The sequence below is a fragment of the Pelodiscus sinensis genome, chromosome 2, assembly GCF_049634645.1.
Source record: "Pelodiscus sinensis isolate JC-2024 chromosome 2, ASM4963464v1, whole genome shotgun sequence".
Lineage (NCBI taxonomy): Eukaryota > Metazoa > Chordata > Testudines > Trionychidae > Pelodiscus > Pelodiscus sinensis.
This window is the reverse complement of record NC_134712.1, coordinates 36120328-36141245: the sequence shown is the minus strand read 5'-3', so window position 1 is coordinate 36141245 and position 20918 is coordinate 36120328. Positions and strand designations below refer to the sequence as shown.

General features: G+C 42.8%; 1 protein-coding gene across 6 annotated transcripts in view; it reads left to right on the top strand.

The window, feature by feature from the left end:
* The window catches only part of VPS13B (vacuolar protein sorting 13 homolog B), a 999042-nt gene that overhangs the window by 916165 nt on the left and 61959 nt on the right, over nucleotides 1-20918 (top strand). The gene's annotated exons all lie outside the window — the stretch shown is intronic.

The window sequence follows — 20918 nt, the reverse complement described above, 5'->3', positions numbered from 1 at the left end:
TATGAAGAACTGTACTTCCTTTTGTTTATTTTAAACCTGCTGCATATTAATTTCACTGGATGAAATTCATTAATTACTTTGCATTTATCAACACTGAATTTGATCTGTCCTTTTGTCACTCTATATGAACCACACATTAGAATGAAAGGAGGTTAAAGAACTATACCAGGCCCAGTTAATTCCACCCGTTAAGCATGAGAGGAAATGCTCCACCTGGGTAGATAGGTTTGAAAAGGAACCAACCAAGCACAGTGGGAGCCTGGCGAGCAGTACCTAGATATCCTGAAGGCTCCTGCCAAAAGGAACAGGACTGTGTAGAGCTCAGCTAGAGTGGCAATTTGGTTTCCTATTTCCTTTTTCCTTATCTGGGAGCTGAAACTCAGTCAAGGAAGAGGTGGTAGGACGTGACCCAGAGAAGGTAACATAGAGGTCTCCTCCCTGCTAAGCTTCCTAAGGTCCTGGATTGGAGGCTGGTGGAGTTGATGGGCCCAGGCTTCTCTATGACTGAATGGATGCTAAGCATTAAGCACCTTGGCTGACTAAGAACCCCATTACAGTCAACCCAGTTTAGTGAGAGCTCTTTGTAATTCATTGCAGTCAGCTTTGGGCATAACTGTCTTGGGTAATTTTGTATCATCTATCAATTTTGCTACCTCACAGTTAGCAAAATTTTTCTAGTTCATTTATGAATGAATATCAGCACAGATCTTTGGGGTGCCCTGCTATTTATGTTCCAACTGTGTGAAAGCTCACTATTTATTCCTACACTTTTTGTTTTCTATCCAGTTACTGATCCATGAGATGACCTTACCTCCTATCACATGTGACTGATTAGTTTGCGGTTAAGATTTGGTGATGGACCTAGTAAAAAAAAAAAACTTTCTGACAGTCCAAGTACAGGCAGTCCCCGGGTTACGTACAAGATAGGGACTATAGGTTTGTTCTTAAGTTGAATTTGTATGTAAGTCGGAACTGGCTCCAGATTCAGCTGCTGCCACTGAAACTGACCAGGGGCTGACTACAGGAAGCCGGAGGCAGAGTTGCTCTGCCCCCAGCTTCCTGGAATCAGCCTGATCAGTTTAAAAAGCTGCTGAATCTGGAGCCTGGGACACAACAGCTGGGGCGCTGCCCGGTAGGTTCCCACAGGACCAACCCGGCAGCATCCCAGCTGCTCTACCCAAGGCGTCCCGCAACTAAAGCCTGGTATTCTGGGGGGGGCGCACTAGCTGCGCCCCCTTGCCCCCCAGCAGACCAGGGAGATCCGAGCAAAGCCGCACAGGCGGAGGGACCCCGCTGCCCATGCGGCTTTGCTCCTGTCTCCCTGGGGTGCTGGGGGGAGTACCCCCCAGCAGACCAGTGGGACCCGAGCAAAGCCGCACAGGCGAAGGGACCCCGCTGCCTGGGCGGCTTTGCTCCTGTCCCCCTGGTCTGCTGGGGGGGTCCAGCAAAGCCGCTGGACCCCCCCAGCAGACCAGGGGGACAGGAGCAAAGCTGCCCAGGCGGCGGGAGTCCCGCTGCCTGGGCGGCTTTTCTGCCGGCAAACGAGCAAAGCCGCCCAGGCAGCAGCTTTGCTCGGGTGTCCCTGGTCTGCTGGGGGGGTCCAGCGGCTTTGCTGGACCCCCCCCAGCAGACCAGGGAGACTAGGAGAAGCTTTTCTCGCCCCGGAGGACATGGGTGGCAACCCGCCGCCCGTGAGCTCCGGGGCGAGAAAAGCCCTGTTCGTAAGTGCGGATCCGACATAAGTCGGATCCGCGTAAGTCGGGGACTGCCTGTACACAATATTGACTGGGTCATACTTGCCCACATGCTTGTTAACAGAGAATTTAATAAATTGATGAGGCATGATTTCCATTTACAAAAGCTTCATATCATGAATTTGAAGCTGTCAGAAATCCTAGCAGAGATTGCCAAACAGTGTTAGGTCCTAATTTGGATTTTAGTGAAAATCAGAGTTCTGCTACAGGTCAGTAAAAGGGATGGGTTGCTACATTTCTGTAGTGGCTCTACATACTATACTGGATCCACTTCAAGGTCCTTATCTTGATCTTTAGGCCCCAATTATCTCAGAAACCTCATTTGTCTCCAGGACAGCTGTGTTCTTTAGGAATACTGGAGCATATGGTATTTATCATAACCCCGGGAGATAACTTCTTCTCAACAGCTGGTTCATAGTTATGGAATTCTCTCTCGCAAGACTGTAGACTGACCAAGGAACTCACTGCTTTCACAAGTGTGAAATCCATCTGGTTACATTAGAGTTCCCTGAATTGCTTTCCTGAAAACTATTTGTTTTCAAATAATCACACAAAAATACCCATAACATACTCTTTTTCAACCTTGCACAGAAAAAGGGGACAAGTGACTATTTGCTTTATTCGTTTTGACAGCACTCAAACGTCAGTGCAGGCCCATAATAATATGACAAAAGTAATTTTTTCCAAATTTCTGTCATAATTTGAAGTTTGAGCTGGGTTGCCTATCCCTAGTATGAGTTCCTTATTATCAACTTAGCTTTAACCTTTTATTTTTCAGACATAACACTTCTCTTACTAACTTTCCATATTATAAATCTACTGTTAAAGACAATTAACTGGATTTTAATGTTCGTCACACTGATTCAAACCTAATAAAACTCCATTGAATTCAGTAGAATTAATCCAATGTTTTATTAGTGAGACAGAGATCAGAACATGCCCCTAATTTTCTTTCTTTCCTAATCCATACTTCAGTTTAGCAACGTATATCTCTATTTTTCTTTTCCTTCCTTATGTCACAATGGAGATGATCCCAAACACAAGCACGCTCAGTCCTTGCAGTCTGTCTGTAATGCTATAATGTTAAGTTTTAATAGACCTGGGGCTGACACATGCCTCCCCAGCTCGTATTATTAATGGTGGATTGTTATTTGAGAGAGACCAATAAGTTTATATGCTATTTGATTGGGATGGGGGGTAAGACAGTCTCTATTGTAAAGCGTTTGCCATCTAAAGCCCTGCTCCTACAACTTTCAAGCACTAGTTTATATGAGTATTTATGCATGTGAGCAGTCCCATTCAATGAATTAGGAAATGAAAAAATGAAAATATTGATTAATATTGTGTATGTTGTGTATAAAATTGTAATTACTGAGGGGTTTTTTAAATTTGAGAATCAGGTCTGGCATACTGTGAGGAGTAGGTAGCACAAGAGAAGAGGGCAGAATGTAAAACTAGCTAAAGCAAGTGGAAGGATTTGACGTAGAGAAGGGGGATACTTGATGTGCTGAATGAGGAAGGGTTTTCCAGGCAGAGGAGGCATCATGAAAAAGGGTATGGAGTGATGGAAAAAGACAAGGGAGAGCAAAAAGGTAAGATGAGGATGCAGAGAATAGGGTGTGAGACTGGGAGAAAACCGAAATGTCCAGAGTGTAGGCATAATTCGGTAGCGTCTTGGAATAGAGAACGATGAATTTGATGTGTAAAAGATGGGGAATAAGTGAAAGGGATTTTAGGAGAGGGTGACATGGTCAAAGTTGTAGGGAAGGAAGGGTTTTTGTTGTTGCTTTTGTTTTTAGCTGCAACATGTTGAGTAGACTGAAGAAAGGATGAACTGTGAATCAGGGTGGCTATAGAATCTGTATCTACATGGGGAGATTTCTGCAATAGGGATTCTACAGGTTAGCTTAAAAGGCATACCAAGATCTGGTGGCCACAAGTTGATGCTAGAAAAATTCTAAACTGAAAATAAGACACGAATTTTTAACAGTGAAAGTATTTAACTGTTGGAGCAGCTTACCTTGGGAAGTGATGGTATAATATAATGGGTTCTGGTGGCACCATTGAATGGGTCACATCTGGGTGAATTGCTTAGAAACAGGGTTACTTACAGCCTAAGACTGGGGGTCTGCCACTAGAAAGCACACCAAACCAGTGACAAAGAGCACTTCTGTTTACCACACTGATTAGCAAGAAGTCACACAAGCAATCTCCTCAGATTCTCCTCCTTTTCCTGTGCCACAACCAGTACCACAACTTACATGGATATGAGGTTATGAAAAACAATTTCACCAAATCCAAACAGGTTTGTCTGATCCCAAAGGGCTAGCCACATTACCAGGTCAATCTGTACCTTGGATTTTACACAAAAGAGCACACTCTACCAATCTTTTGCAGTCCAAATTCTAAAGGATTATTGATAAGAAAAAGGAGAAAAGTTTGAGAGTAAAATTGTTAAAGGAAACAAAATTATATACACCAATTACAAGATTCCTGGTGCAGGCGTAGCAAAGATGGAATAAACTGCTATCTTAAAAGTCTCTGGAATACATCCTTTGTTAGGACGGGTCATCAGTAGTTCTGGACTCAGTTCATAGCAAAACTGCTTCTGAAGTGATGAGCTAGAATGAAAACAAAGTGGAAGAACCCTAGGGCCTGTTTTATAACCTTGCCCTTGTGGAGAGTTCTACTGATTTCACTGTAGGAAAGTACCTTCCAAAGTAGAGCTTGTTACATGACCAATTACCTATCCAGATCATTCAGTCCTTAGCGGCCCTTGCTTAACTGGTGGTTTGCAGGTCCTTTCATGTGGATTGCATCACCCGAGGTCCATTGTCAATCAAATATTCAAATTCACTTGACTATCCACTCTTCCACAATAAGTGTTGATATATCTCAGTAGCAAATACTTGAAATGCCAGTACAAGCAAATACTTATAACTTTACATACAAAAATAATATAGACCCATGAGTAGTATCAACAGAATCAGCAAAGCATACGCTTTCAATAGACATCTCACTTGGTCCACTTTATACAAAATTCGGGGCAAACCTACCACAGTGGGTGCATGTTCACATAACAAATCCAATAATGTCACAGATTGGTCCTCATTTTGATGTCTTTAATTCAACATTGATTGTCTTTCTAAATGATTACATAGCCTAGTTCAAACTGGACTTATGGGACTGATGCAACAGGACAGACTAAATGATCATAAGGTTCTCTTCTACTCTTGGGACAAATGAAAAATAAGGAGCTTACAGTAACCCATTTCAAGTACCATGATATGAACTTGTGTTTAGCATTGGGCATGGATAAGCTGGGATGGCGCTTATATTCTTTTGATCATATAGCAACATAATACCTTGAATCTGAATTGCTAGACAAGTTAGCATTTTAAGTAGTTCATATGTTGATAAATACTTTTAAATGTTGATGAATAAGAACTATAGCTTTGAATTTCTTTTCTGATATGCATTTACAATTCCAACTATTAGGTTGCATAGATTCAGTCTGCATTTAAGGACATGATCACTTATCACTGAAATCAATGCATGTTTTGCCATTGACTTCTCAGAGAGAACAGTCAGGCCTTTGGTTGTATGTATATTTTTCATTAAAATAGTTTAATATTCCTAAATGAGCTAGATATAATTTAAATGACTAATAATATATAATTTTTTGTTTGTTATTTACATGGTTTACATCAGTGTTTCTGAACCAGTGGTACAACTACACTTAGGAGTACTTGAGAAAAGTCTGGGGGGGTACATCAACACAACTGAAATTTGGAGAAAACTGAATTTTTGTTTTAAGTTTTACAGCACTTTATTATTTTTGTACTTTTTACACCCAAAAATTTCATTGCCTACCCAGTTACGATTAAGTTGTTTAAACAAATATGTTACCATGGTAGAAAAAAGTTGTGTGTGTGTCTGAAAACTATAGGTACTGGGGGTACTTATAATTTTTTTTAAGGGAGTACTTTATATAAAAAGGTTAAGAAACACTGGTTTACATATTGCTTGAGAGAATAGAACATATAAAGTATTGTACCTGTCTCACAAATGCTTTCATTTTATTACTGGAATCAATATAAAGTTTTTTTTTCTTTCCTCTTTGGATAGTGTGTTCACAAAATAGACTTTCTGCTGTAAATGTTTGAATCACTTCTTTAAAAAGGCATTTGTAGATCTGGAAAGACTTTTATTAAGAATCTCTTCCTCTTTCCCCAAAGAAAAAAAAAGGAAGCCAAAATGTAACTTATGCTTCTTCTCCAACAGGATAATAATTCATCATTACTTATTTCCAAGTTGCAATTCTTTCAGGTACTAGGTTATGTCCCATAAAGTGTAAGAGGATATACAGTACTCTGTGGGTTCAAACATATAGAAACTGTGACTTCAAACATCAGTCACTATCTGGAAATTTTCCTGTTTAATTGCTTAGGGATGTTACAGATTCTCTGAACAACATTTGGTACTTAACTTAATCCTCCCCAGGCCATTTACAGAACAACAGCAGCAAAATAAAGCTTTATTTTATTTTTTCACTATTTAAGTAGTGTGAAATGTATTGTCAATTCCATTTGGGATTCCACATTCCAAATTAATGATTTAACTACATTATATTTAACTTACTTTCCAAATAATATCTTGGACAGATACGGATTTATTACCCCAAAAACATACGGATCATCATAATTTTGTAAATGTTTCTTTTTCTTAACACTTATCGTCTAGAAGTGTGGAGCTCGATTGAGCCTATTAGGCACATGCCTACCTTACAAGCTGTGTGGAGCCACAAAATGCCTCCTGGAACTCTCTGATGCACAAGAGGAATGTGCCTGCTAAGCCAACACTAAAGAAAGTTCAGCCTATTCTCTGATGGCCAGTGGAGGGAATGGGTCCATGGTCCCATTCTCCTCACCTCTCATGGTGTAATTTACAGTAGCCGTGATGCTAGCAAGACAATGTTTCTGTGTTGTGGGATCCATAAAGGAAGAAAAAAAGTCAATTTGCATTTCCAGTGCAATGCACATTGGAAAAAATAATGCCAACTCTGAATATAAAATGGCAGCATCAAATTAGGTGATACCACTCAAGAAAGAGATCTTGAAGAAATTGTAGATAATTTCTTTAAAATATTCACTCAGTTTGAGGCAGCCATAAAAAAAATTTGACAATGTTAGGAACCAATAAGAAAGGGATAGATAAAACAGAAAATATCCTATTGCCTTGATATAAATCCATTGTGTGCCCACATCTTGAATACTGCATACAGATTTGGTCACCCAATCTCTAAAAAGTTATATTGGAATTGGAAAATATATAGGAAAGGGAAACAAAAATTATTAGGAGTCTGGAACAGCTTCCATATAGGAGAGATTAATAAGACTGGGAGCTTTCCACTTAGAAATAGATGACTAAGTGGGGGATATGATAGAGGTGTATAAAACTGATGTAGAGAAAGTAAAAAAGGAAATTATTATTTACTCCTCATAACAGAAGAACCAGGGGTCACCTAATGAAATTGATAGGCAGCAGGTTTAAAACAAACAAAAGGAAGTATTTCTTCACACAATGCACAGGACACCTGTGGAACTCTTTGCCAGAGGATGTTGTGAAGGCCAAGTCTATAACAGGGTTCAAAAAAGAACTACATAAGTTCTTGGAAGATAGGTCCATCAATGACTATCAGTCAAGATGGGCAGGAATGCAAAACCATTCTCAGAAGTATCCCTAGCCTCTGTTTGCCAGAAGCTGGGAGTTGGTGACATGAGCTGGATAACTTGATTACCTAACCGGTTCATTTTGTCTGAAGCACTTATCTCTATCAGAAGAAAGAATATTGGACTAGATGGCTGTATCAGTAGTTCTTATGTATATAAGTTACAAATTTGACTGTTGATGCAGCATTTGATTCACTGCTTGCTTTTTACGTTCCTTCAGCTTTAGTTTTGCAATGCAAAGAATTGCTTTTATTTCAGGTCCCTAAAACACCTTTTGGTCTTTACATTTTTCTCTTGTTGCTATGGGGCCACAACCTTCTGGGATGTACACCTTTTCCCAAGCAACTGATGTTGCCATTAGCTATCTTCTACAGCTCGCTAGAAGCCAAAAATTCATTTACTACCCCTTGGGATTGAGTCACAATAGTATCCCAAGGAATGGCTCATAAGCCAAATTATCTACTGGAAGGCATGGGATGCGTAGTCCTACGGATGGGGGTTCCACGGCCACCATGCCCAAAAGGAAACGATGGGTGGTGGTGGTCGGGGACTCCCTTCTAAGAGGCACTGAGCCATCCCTCTGCCGTCTGGATCTGGAATCTCGAGAGGTGTACTGCTTACCGGGAGCTCGCATTCAGGATGTCACTGAGAGGCTTACCAAGCTGATCAAACCTTCGGATTGCTACCCCTTCCTGCTTCTCCACGTGGGAACTAATGATACGGCCAAGAATGATCTTGAGCGTGTTAGTGCGGATTATGTAGCGCTAGGAAGAAGGATCCAAGAATTTGGAGCGCAAGTGGTATTCTCCTCCATCCTCCCTGTTGAAGGGAAAGGACTGGGCAGGGATCGTCGAATTGAGGACATAAATGCGTGGTTGCGCAGATGGTGTTGCAGAGAGGGCTTTGGTTTCTTCAACCATGGGACTCTGTTCCGGGTGCAAGGATTGTTAGGAAGAGATGGGATCCACCTAATGAATAGAGGAAGGAGCATCTTCGCGGGCAGGCTTGCAAACCTAGTGAGGAGGGCTTTAAACTAGGTTCGTCGGGGGATGGTGACCAAAACCCTGAGGGGAGTGGGAAAGTCGGATACCGGGAAGAAATGCAGAGAGGAAGGGGCAAGAAAGGAGGACCCATGTTTCGAATGGAGAAGATAGGACGATCAACTGGTTACCTGAAGTGTTTGTGCACTAATGCGAGAAGCCTGGGCAACATACAAGAAGAACTGGAGTCCCTGGCCCAGACCAAGAAATATGATTTAATTGGGATAACAGAGACTTTGGTGGGATGACTCGCATGACTGGAGCGCTGTCATGGAAGGGTATAGACTGTTCAGGAAGAACAGGCAGGGGAGAAAAGGAGGAGGAGTTGCACTATATGTAAGAGAGCACTACGATTGCTCTGAACTCCAGTATAAAGAGGGAGAAAAACCTGTTGAGAGTCTATGGGTTAAGTTTAAAGGAGCAAACAACAGCATTGATGTTGTGGTTGGTGTTGCTACAGGCCACCGAATCAGGTGGATGAGGTAGATGAGGCTTTCTTCGGACAACTGAGCGAAGCTTCCAGATCGCAGGCCCTGGTTCTCATGGGGGACTTTAATCACCCTGACATCTGCTGGGAAACCTATACGGCAGTACACAGGCAATCCAGGAAGTTTTTGGAGAATGTTGGGGATAACTTCTTGACACAGGTGCTGAAGGATCCGACCAGGGGCCGTGCGCAGCTTGACCTTCTGCTCACAAACAGGGAGGAACTAATAGGGGAAGTGGAGGTGGGTAACAACCTGGGAAGCAGTGATCATGAGATGGTAGATTTCAGGATCCTGACCAAAGGAAGAAAAGAGAGTAGTAAAAGACACACATTGGACTTCAAAAAAGCAGATTTTGACTCCCTCCGAGATCTGATGGGCAGAATCCCCTGGGATGTTAACATGAAGGGGAAAGGAGTCCAGGACAGCTGGCAGTATTTTAAAGAAGCCTTATTGAAGGCACAGAAAGAAACCATCCCGACGCGAGTAAGAGAGGCAAACATGGTAGGAGACCGGACTGGCTTACAGGGTAAATCCTTGGTGAACTTAAGCACAAAAAGGAAGCTTACAAAGAGTGGAAACTTGGACAAATGACCAGGGAGGAGTTTAAATGTATAGCTCGAGAATGCTGGGGGGTTATCAGGAAGGCGAAAGCGCAAATGGAATTGCGACTGGCTAAGGATGTGAAGGATAACAAGAAAGGTTTCTACAGGCATGTTAACAAGAAGAAGGTGATCAGAGAGGGTGTGCGGCCCTTAATGGATGAAGGAGGTAACCTAGTGAAAGATGATGTGGGGAAAGCTGAAGTACTCAATGCTTTCTTTGCCTCTGTATTCATGGACAAGGTCAGCTCCTGGACTTCTGCGCCAAGTGACGCAAGATGGGATGAAGATGGACAGCCCCTGGTGGGTAAAAAACAGGTTAGGAACTATTTAGAAAAGCTAAACGTACATAAATCCATGGGTCCGGACTTAGTGCATCCGAGGGTACTGAGGGAGTTTGCAAATGTCATTGTGGAGCCTTTGGCTATTATCTTTGAAAAGTCGTGGAGATCGGGAGAAGTCCCAGATGACTGGAAAAAGGCAAATGTAGTGCCCATCTTCAAAAAAGGGAAGAAGGATGATCCAGGGAACTATAGGCCGGTCAGTCTTACCTCGGTTCCTAGAAAAATCATGGAAGGGATCCTTAAGGAATCCATATTGAGGCACTTGGATGAGAGGAAAGTGATTAGGAATAGTCAGCATGGATTCACAAAGGGCAAGTCGTGCCTGACCAATCTGATTAGCTTCTATGATGAGGTAACTGGCGTGGTGGACATGGGGAAGTCAGTGGATGTTATATACCTTGACTTTAGCAAGGCTTTTGATACGGACTCCCACAATATTCTTGCCAGCAAGTTAAGGGATTGTGGATTGGATAAATGGATGGTAAGATGGATAGAAAGATGGCTAGAAGGCCGGGCCTAGCGGGTAGTGATCAATGGATAGATGTCAGGATGGCGGTTGGTTTCTAGCGGAGTGCCCCAAGGTTCGGTTCTAGGACCGGTTTTGTTCAAAATCTTTATTAATGATCTGGATGAGGGGATGGATTGCACCCTCAGCAAGTTTTCAGATGACACTAAGCTGGGGGGAGAGGTAGATACGCATAAGGGCAGAGATAGGGTACAGAATGACTTAGACAAATTGAAGGATTGGGCCACAAGAAATCTGATGAGGTTCAACAAGCACAAGTGTAGAGTTCTGCACTTGGGACAGAAGAATCCCAAGCATAGTTACAGGCTGGGGACCAACCGGGTAAGTAGTAGTTCTGCAGAAAAGGACCTGGGGGTTACAGTGGATGAGAAGCTAGATATGAGTCAACAGTGTGCCCTTGTGGTCAAGAAGGCTAATGGCATATTAGGTTGCATTAAGAGGAGCATTGCCAGCAGATCCAGAGATGTCATCATTCCCCTTTATTCGGCTTTGGTGAGGCCGCATCTGGAGTATTGTGTCCAGTTCTGGGCCCCCCACTACAAAAAGGATGTGGACGCATTGGAGAGGGTCCAGCGGAGGGCAACCAAAATGATTAGGGGGCTGGAGCATATGACTTATGAGGAGAGGCTGAGGGACTTGGGTCTGTTTAGTCTGCAGAAGCGAAGTGAGGGGGGATTTGATAGCAGCCTTCAACTTCCTGAAGGGAGGTTCCAAAGAGGATGGAGAGAGGCTGTTCTCAGTAGTGACAGATGGCAGAACAAGGAGCAATGGTCTCAAGTTGTGGTGGGAGAGGTCCAGATTGGATATTAGGAAAAACTATTTCATTAGGAGAGTGGTGAAGCACTAGAATGGGTTACCTAGGGAAGTAGTGGAGTCTCCATCCCTAGAGGTGTTTAAGTCTCGGCTTGACAAAGCCCTGGCCGGGTTGATTTAGTTGGAATTGGTCCTGCCTAGAGCAGGGGGCTGGACTTGATGACCTTCTGAGGTCTCTTCCAGTTCTATGATTCTATGATTCTATGATCTTCCAAAAGTAAGTTTAGTTATTTAAGCTACAAAATAGAGAAATAATTTAAATAAACTGAAACAGAATAAATTTGACTTAATCTACAAGCTGCAAAAATCTAGATTGTTAGACTAACAATCTCTAGAGTTACAAGCATTAAACTGTACCTACTTGCATATCTGGAGCATATTGGCTGGGCAATGTGTCTGCTTCAACAGTATCCCTTCCTTGGTCATGTTTCTCATCCCTTTCCTTGTTCTCTACACTTTGTCACGTGACTGCTTTAGTTATCTAAATTTCACCCATTTCTCTCATTACTAGCTGAAAATTCTTAGCAAATTGAGACTGAAGAGGTTGGAGGGAGAGAGGGAGGGGGGCTTGTAAAAACAGCTATGAGCAGAAAAGATAGGAAAGTCCAGAGAAGAAAATGAGGGGCAAGTAAAGAGGAGTAGAACTGCATTCTGTGCTCCTTGATTTTCGGTTCGCCGCTATGGCCACGGAGGGCAGGACAATCACTCAGACAGCCCTGCAGGCCTCCCTGGACTTGGTGGACTCAACTGCCAGGACTATGGCCTCGGGCGTGATTATGCGCTGCAGCGCCTGGCTGTAGGTATCTGGCATACCGCCAGATGTGTAGTCTGTGATTCAGGATCTCCCTTTTGTAGGAAAGACCCTCTTCTCGGAGTACACAGACTCCAGGCTGCACAAGTTGAAGGACACTAGGTCAACGCTCTGGTCATTGGGGATCCACACACCGGCCCCTCAAAGGCAACAATTTCCCTATAGACATCCGGGCAGAGTGCAATTCCAGCCTTCCCATGGCGATTACTGGAGGTGTCAACCTCGCGCTTCCAGTAAGGGTGCGGGGGCGGGATCTGCTTCAGCCTCTAATCGTGCAAGGCATTGTCGCCCTCAGCCGGATAATGTTAGGGGAGCGGGTCAGCCTTCTTCTCAGCAGACCAAGCCCCCGTTTTGAAAGCACCTTCAAGGACCATGTGCCAACCCTCCATCTTTCCCCCCTGTTTATGGACAGATTATCCCATTTTGCCCAAGCATGATCCGAGATCACGTCAGACAGATGGGTACTTGACCTGGTAAAGATGGGGTACTCCATTTCCTTACTGCGTTCCCCTCTTCTTTCCCTCCTTCCCCATCCCTCCTCAGGGACCCATCTCACGAGGCCCTCCTGCAGCAAGAGGTCCTCGCACTCCTCGAGAAGGGAGCTATAGAAAGGGTCCCCTCCCATTTGGAGGGCAAGGGGTTCTATTCCCGCTATTTCGTTATCCCCGGACTAAAAGGGGGGCTTCGGCCTATTCTGGACCTCAGAAACCTTAACAGGGTACTGAGAAAGACGAAGTTCAGAATGATAACCTTGGCCTTCATCATTCCAGTTCTGGAACAGGGCGATTGGTACACGGTCCTCAACCTCAAAGATGCTTATTTTCATATACCGATAAGGCAGAATCACAGGAGATTTCTACGCTTCATAGTGTCCTACAGCCACTTCCAATTTACTGTACTCCTCTTTGGGCTCTCTACGGCCCCCAGGGTATTTACAAAATGTATGGCAGTGGTGGCCGCATTCCTCAGGACACATGGGATCCAGGTTTTTCCTTACCTGGACGACTGGTTGATTCAGGGGCGCTCCCGAGCCCAGGTGGAGGCGCATGTAAGCTTTACAAAAACCCTCTTCCGCAGGCTGGGGCTTATGCTGAATGACGAAAAGTCTATGTTGACTCCCCCTCTCGCACTCCCCGTCAGGACATAGAGTTCGTGGGAGCTCTCCTTGACTCCAGGGTGGCACGAGCTTTCCTTCCCACAGTCAGGTTCAGTACAATACTAAGCATGGTGAACAACCTCAAGCGTTCCCCCCCTTTCCACAGCCCACACCTGTATGAGGTTGCTCAGCTACATGGTGGTGTGTACCTACGTCGTTCACCAGGCTAAGGCCTCTCCAGGCTTGGTTGGTGACTATTTTCGACTAAGCCACAGCACACTGGGATGTTCTACTCACTGTCCCTTCTCAATGGTGGACTCACAGAGGTGGAATGCGAGGGGGTACCATTTCAGATTGAGCTCCCCTCAGTGACATTGGTGACAGATGCCTCCGACGTCAGCTGGGGTGCTCACCTAGGCTGCCACAGGACACAGGAGGTGTGGACTCCGCTTGAGAGGGCCCTGCATATCAATATAAGGGAATTGAGGGTGGTCAGGAGAGCATGTGAGGTGTTCCTGTCCATGATCTCGCAACACTCAATCCTGGTGCACCTCGACAACACGGCAGCCGTGTTTTATATAAACAAGTGTGTGTGTGGGGGGGGACCCGATCATCCCCTCTATGCCAAGAGGCATTGCTCCTATGGGAGCTGTGCATAAGGCACAGCATCCACATTCAAGCGGAGTATCTGCCGGGTTGCAAGAACTTGTTGGCAGATGCACTGAGCAGGTCCTTCGGAGCCCATGAGTAGCCCCTGAAGGGGGAGGTCAGGTTTTCCACAGGTGGGGGAATCCCAGGGTGGATCTCTTTGCCATGGCAGGAAACAAGAAATGCCCCCATTATTGCTCTGGGCCTGGGCAAGCAATCCAGAGGAGTTGCACTAACAATAACATGGCCTCGGAGACTCCTCTGTGTGTTCCCCCCCCATTCCCGTTGGCAGAAAGCCATCAACCAGAAGGCCGTATGTGGCTAAGTGAAAGTGGTTCACCATATGGGCATCCCAAAAAGGGCTAGACCCATGCTGAGCCCCTGTCCCTGTGGTACTAGACTACCTGTTTGGGTTGCGGCAGGATGGCCTATCCACCTCGTCTATCAAAGTGTACTTGGCTTCCCTTTCAGCTTTCCATCTTGGGTGTGGGGCTACTTCACTGTTCTCTGATCATGTCATCAAGAGGTTTATGAAAGGACTGGACAAATTGTTCCCTCATGTGAGGCCACTGGTTCCCCAGTAGGATCTCAGTCTGGTGCTCACAAAGCTGATGTGGCCCCCTTTTGAGCCCTTAGCTACCTGCTCCCTAAGGCACTTGTCTCTCAGAGTAGTGGTTATAGTGGCCATAACTTCGGCAAGCCAAGTCTCCAAACTTTGTGCCTTGACGATAGAACCACCTTACTTGGTGTTCTCAGCAGATAATGTTAGGCTCTACCCACACCTGGCCTTCCTCCCCAGGGTAGTCTCACCCTTCCATATGTCGCAGAAAATATTTTTACCTGTGTTCTTCCCAAAGACACACCACTCCCCTAAGGAGCACGTGTTGCATTCCTTAGATGCCAAGCATGCGTTGGCCTTTTACATAGATAGAACAAGACACTTTTGTAAATCACCTCAGCTGTTTATTGCGTTTGCAGAAAGGGTAAAGGATCTACCAGTTTCAACCCAGAGGTTGTCTACCTGGGTCTCTTCATGTATCAGAGAGTGCTATAGGTTGGACCAGAGAGAACCACTCCAGGTCAGGGTGTATTCCACTAGGGCATATGTGTCCTCCACAGCTTTCGGGGCACAGGTTCCCAATTATCGAAATCTGTAGAGCGGCCACGTGGTCCTCTGTTCACATGTTCACGACACACTGTGCACTCTCCCAGCAGGCTAGAGATGATGCCGAATTGGGTGCTGCTGTTCTCAGTTCTGTACTGTAAATTTAAGCCACAGGTTACTTGTTACTGATCTGTTCCATTTCTGTTTAATAAACTATCTGGTTGTTGGTTACAACTCTGTGTGCGTGGTCTTAGAGTCTTACTCCACCCCCACTCCCATAGGGGTTTCTGCTTGGGAGTCACCTCATTCCAATGGACATGAGCAACCACTCGAAGAAGAAGAGAACAGTTACTTACCTGTAACTGTTGTTCTTCGTGATGTGTTGCTCACATCCATTTGATTCCCCCCCCCACCTCTCCTTCGTCAGAGTGTCCAGCAAGAAGGAACTGAGGAGGGGGAGTGCCAGCAGGGGTACTTATGATCCGCTATAGCAGCGCCACTCCAGGGGATGACCTGCCAGCGCTATGGGTACCGCTAAGGGAAAAACGCTCCAGAGAACCGTGCATGTGGTGCGCACGCACCTCATTCAAATGGACATGAGCAACACGTCTCCAAGAACAACTGTTACAGGTAAGTAATGGTTCTCTTTCTTATCGCCACTTCTTGGACAGTGCAGTGTAAATAAATGATGGTGACATAAACACCACTTTGTACCAAAAACCTACTGACCTCTATTTTTACATACATACCTCTAGCTTCCATCCAGGACACATCAAACAATCCATAATCTACAGCCAACCCCTAAGATACAACGTATCTGCTCCAATCCCCCAGACAGAGACAAACACCTACATGATTTTTATCAAGCATTTTTAAAACTAAAATACCCACTGGGAAAGTGAAGAAACAGATTGATAGAGCCAGTCAAATACCCAGGAGTCACCTATTATAGGACAAGCCCAACAAGGAAAATATCAGAATACCACTGGTCATCACCTACAGCCCCCAGCTTAAACCCCTCCAGTGAATCATTGACAATCTACAACCTATCCTGGAAAATGATCCCTCACTCTCACAAACCTTGGGAGATAGGCCAATCTTCGCCTACAAACAACCTCCCAACCTGAAGCAACTACTCACCATCAACCACAAACCACTCCACAGAAACACTTACCCAGGAATCTATCCCTGCAACAAACCCCATTGCCAACTCTGTCCACATATCTATACAAGTAACAACACCACAGGACCTAACCACATAAGTTACAACATCAGGATCTCATCTACCTGCACATTCACTAACCTAAATTCAGTGAAATCCAATTAGAACTGAATAAATATTTAGATTGGTTATCTCATTACAAAGGCAGTTTCCCCTCTCTTGGTATTCACACCACTTCATCAGCTACTGTGAGTGAGCCACATCCACCTTGATTTAATTGGCCTCATTAACACTGGCCCTACACTTGATAAGTAACTTCCTTCTTTTCATATATAAATGCATCTATAATTTCCACTCCAAAATATCTGATGAAGTGGGTTTTGCCCACAAAAGCTTATACCCTGATAAATCTGTTAGTCTCTAAAGTGCCACAGGACTCCTTGGGTTTTTTTTAATGCATGTATTGGTGTCTCTGAGCTCAGTGAGGCATTGGGGTGAGCGGGAGGGCAATGCATACTTTTAATACCCAATCTGACTTGAAAGTAGACAGTTCTTTTCCAATGACAAGAAAGTTGCCTGAGGAATCATATAAAATAATGAACATTCTAAAGAACTTGTTGGGAAGGCCAAAGAGTTTCAAGATCAAACAAAAGTGTTTCCCTGTCAACAGTAAGACATAGGCTTGGTACCCACAAATGTGATGTGACTGGAACATTTGAATTCTTGTAAATTCTCAATATCCAGGCAAACACTGAAAATTAGCTCCATCATAAAACACCCAGGAGTGAAGCCATCTTGTTGTGGTCTTCTGTTGTTCCGTAAAGTATCAGTGGCTTGGGCCAACAAGACAGAAGCAAAACCTTCTCTGAGATGGATAGAAAAATAATGCTGCTTTTATGTTTATTTTTTAATAAGTCTGGGTAATTAGACTTTTTTTTTTTTTGAGTCTTATCCTTGATCAAAGGAAGGAAAGCTCTGAGGAGAAGGGGAGAAAAGCCCTTAGGAAAGCACTTGAGGAGTGAGGATAGTCCCAATAAGCTGAGAGAAGGAGGTCTGAAATACCCAGGAAGTGGATAAAGAAAGGGAGAGGAAAGATGCAGAAGGAGGTCAGGATGAAAAAATATGTTATAAACTATATTTAAAAAATTATAATCTTTGACTTTTCAGCTCTTTGGTTTATTTGATCCCTTGTTTTGTTGAATGTTGTGATGCAAAAAGATTGTGTACAAAAAGATTTCTGACCTCTGCAGTATTGGGAATCAACCTTGCTGACATATGACTATTTTAGCCAACAACATCAAATATTTAAAGACCATTTTCCAGTTCTCATTAGAAAGACTAGAACAGAAACAATACCAAAAAAGAGAATAATGGTATTTTTACGCTTGTCACTGCATGTTGTCCCAACCTCATTTAGTGTATTTATGTTGTTGTTCTTTCCTCAGGAATTTTACCATCACAATTAAGAGTCAGTGCAAACGAAATATCCATATTGTTCTCTTATGTTGTTGGCCTTCCTTATGCCCACAACAACTCTTCTGTGGCACAGATTTGGAGGGTAGAATACAGCCTTCTGTATACCTGTTACCTCACACGAACAGCTTACTCTGCCTCCCCACAATATGAGTTTCATTTGTTTTTGAAGCACTAGCCAATTTTGGCTAAAGAATTAATAATTCAGTACCTCAGTACAGTTCAGTCTAACAAAAAACATTATTTTTCAACATATTACATGATTGAGAGAGAGTACGGAAATCAAAAGAATATTAAATTCATACATATCTTAATAATAACTAAGTATTTGAGATTGGCTCTGAAATTACAACTTTAAATTACAGAATTAGTTTGGTCAGACTGTGTTTGAAATGTGGTCATCATGCTCCCATGACCCCTCTTTTCTCTTTTAGCAGCAATACCTTTTTTCTCAGAATGTCTCTCTCCTACTTAACTATCTACTTTAATAAGCTCCTTAGTTCTTAAACAGAATTGCCAATGTACACTTAGCACTTGCTTATGTCTTGGAGGTGAAGGGAGTTGTGTGGCAATTATTTTGCTTATACACTTTCAGGTCATTTTATTAAAATTAGGATAGAGCACATAGTAAGTATCTAATTAATCAACTTTCCTTATGTTGGTTTATGCTAAGATGTTTATTCCTGATTACTTAATTTTTCAGAATTACATCAGTCTCTGTTTCCAACTTTTTACATACATAGCACTAGAGGCCTTTGTGTTTTGCAAATGATTCCAGGTCTTGTTTTCCAAAGACCCTCATGAACATAGGTTTAAAGTAGACAGATGTATAATAAAAATTACTAGTATTAATAAGTCATGAAGAAAAATATATTGGGTAAAATTAAAATAAGATACCTGTGTTATTCCATGTAGTATATGCAAATATTTGGCTTGAGAGGAAAAAGTTGCTCTGTAATCTCAATCTTTTTTCTGAACAATAGAATCGAATGCACATAAATCTTTGTGATACATAGAAAATTATTAAATCAACATTCTGTAAACTAATGACTGCTAAATAATAATTGACAGAATATTCCTTAGTGATGTTCAGTTAGTGAACAAGTTGCTTATCCAAGAAAGTCAACTTAAAAATGGGTTTACAAGCAAATGATAATTATTTATTATATCTGTATTTGACATTTATTTTGAGTATATTCTAACTGGGATTGCCTTGTTAGTACCTTTTTTTAAATTTTGTTATCATGTCTGGCTACTAGTCTTTCCAAAGTAAACAGCTTACTTGTTTCTTTTAGTTTTTATATGCCCAGCTGCTGCTGTAAGGAACTAAAATCCTTCTAGTTACTACAATTGTTTTTCTTTTTCTGTAACTAATATTAAAATATCAAAGGTATTAGAAGCTTTTAAGTTAGCAAGAACTCCTTTCCTCAAAGTACTTTTTTTAAAGTCATTAAGCCTTCTAAGGTGAAGTAATTTGAATAGGAATGCATCAGTCATCACTTGAGTGATTCAGAAGCCGATGGATGTTTCTGTTTTGTGTGCAATCTAGAGCTGAGGACATGGCAAATTACAAACAGGCTACTGAGTTGTAGAAGGCAGATACTGTGGTTGCTTCCTAAAGGTCAAAGTAGAAAGCAGTCCTAAGAGACTGCAAAAGCATAATACCAGACAGTCACTCAGCCAACACCCTTGACCCATGGACTTCACAATCTCCCTTTTTAAATTGTTTCTGAAACATAGAAGGACATATTTACAGCTTTTATTTTTCATTAGTGCAAGTAATTGCATTATAGACCTGCTCCTGCTTCCAATTAATTAATGACAGAACTCCCATTGATTTCAGGTCTCAGATGCCCAAATACAGAGTAAACTTTAACCTTGAACAGAGAGTTTTCTTAAGTCCCTTTTAAGGGACACAGCCATTTTAAGGACATAAGTGGGTGCTTAGACTCTGTGCTGCCCTCTGCAAAGAAATGCTTATTGCTTTGTGTTACATTATTAACTTTGCACAGCCCTGAATCATCTATATAAATTTGAATAGCTAGCTCCTCGGAGTAAATTGATGTAACTCTATTGACTTAAAAAGAACTGTATCAGTTTTCATTAGCTGAGGATATTGGCTCACAGAATCTGCATGGAATAAGAGTATGTATGTTCTATGATGAAAGACCAAGGGCTTGTCTATACACTGCATTAGTGTGCACCAGCAAGACATACTTGTGTACACTACATTCTAGTGTACACAAGTGTGTCATGTACAAACTTTCTGTGTGGACTCTGCTTGTACACACTATAAATTCCTTCATGTATGTTTGTGTGTAATCCTGCTTCAAACAATAATATGTCAGTGTGATTTGAGGAGTGCCATGGCACCTTAAAATTAACAGATTAATTTGGGCATAAGCTTTCATGGATCAAAACCACTTCAAAGTGATTTTGACCCACAAAAGCTTATGCCCAAATAAAGCTGTTAGTATTTAAGGTGGCACAGGACTCCTCGTTGTTTTTACAGATAGAGACTAACACAGCTACCCCTCTGAGACGAGTGTGATATGAGTGTTTGTAAGCAAGGTCCATACTGAGCATTAGCACACAGCATGCTCATGTGCACTAGAATTTTCACTCCTACAGTACATAGTGATTCATGAGGTAGTCAAGCCCTATGTTATGGTTTAACCTAACCAGAAGAAAGCATTCTACTCCAGAATAAGATTGTCTACACAGGGACTGATACTGCTTTAACTATTGAATTATAGTAGTATGATTACGCCCGCAAAAGCCCCTTGTCACCACTTTGATTCAAATAAGATGTTCTTCATTTCTAAGCAACATATTTAGATGCTGATACTTTTGATATATTTATGAGCACAAATGAGCCTCTTTCCCAAAAATGGGTTGATTTGGAGAGGGACGAAAGGGTTTGTTTTCATGAATCTTTGCTTACAGTTTTAAAAAAATGTCCTGCATCTGAATTACCTACTAAACATAGAGGGTATATCTACACTTGCAGCCTAATTCCAACTAAGGCTGCAAATGTAGGCATTCAGAATTGCAAATCAAGCCCGGGTTTACATATCCCGTGCTTGATTTGCATGTTCCCAGCTGGTCGCCATTTTTGAAACTTACAAGCCCGAACTAACTGCCCATGTCTACACGCGGCAGGGAAATGGGCGTTTGAAATAAAGCCTTATTCCGAACTACCTGTTATTCCTCCTGCAATGAGGTTTGGGAACATGCAAATCAAGCACGGGATATTTAAATCCCGGGCTTGATTTGCATTCCGAATGCCTACATTTGCAGCCTTAGTTTGAATTAGGCTGTAAGTGT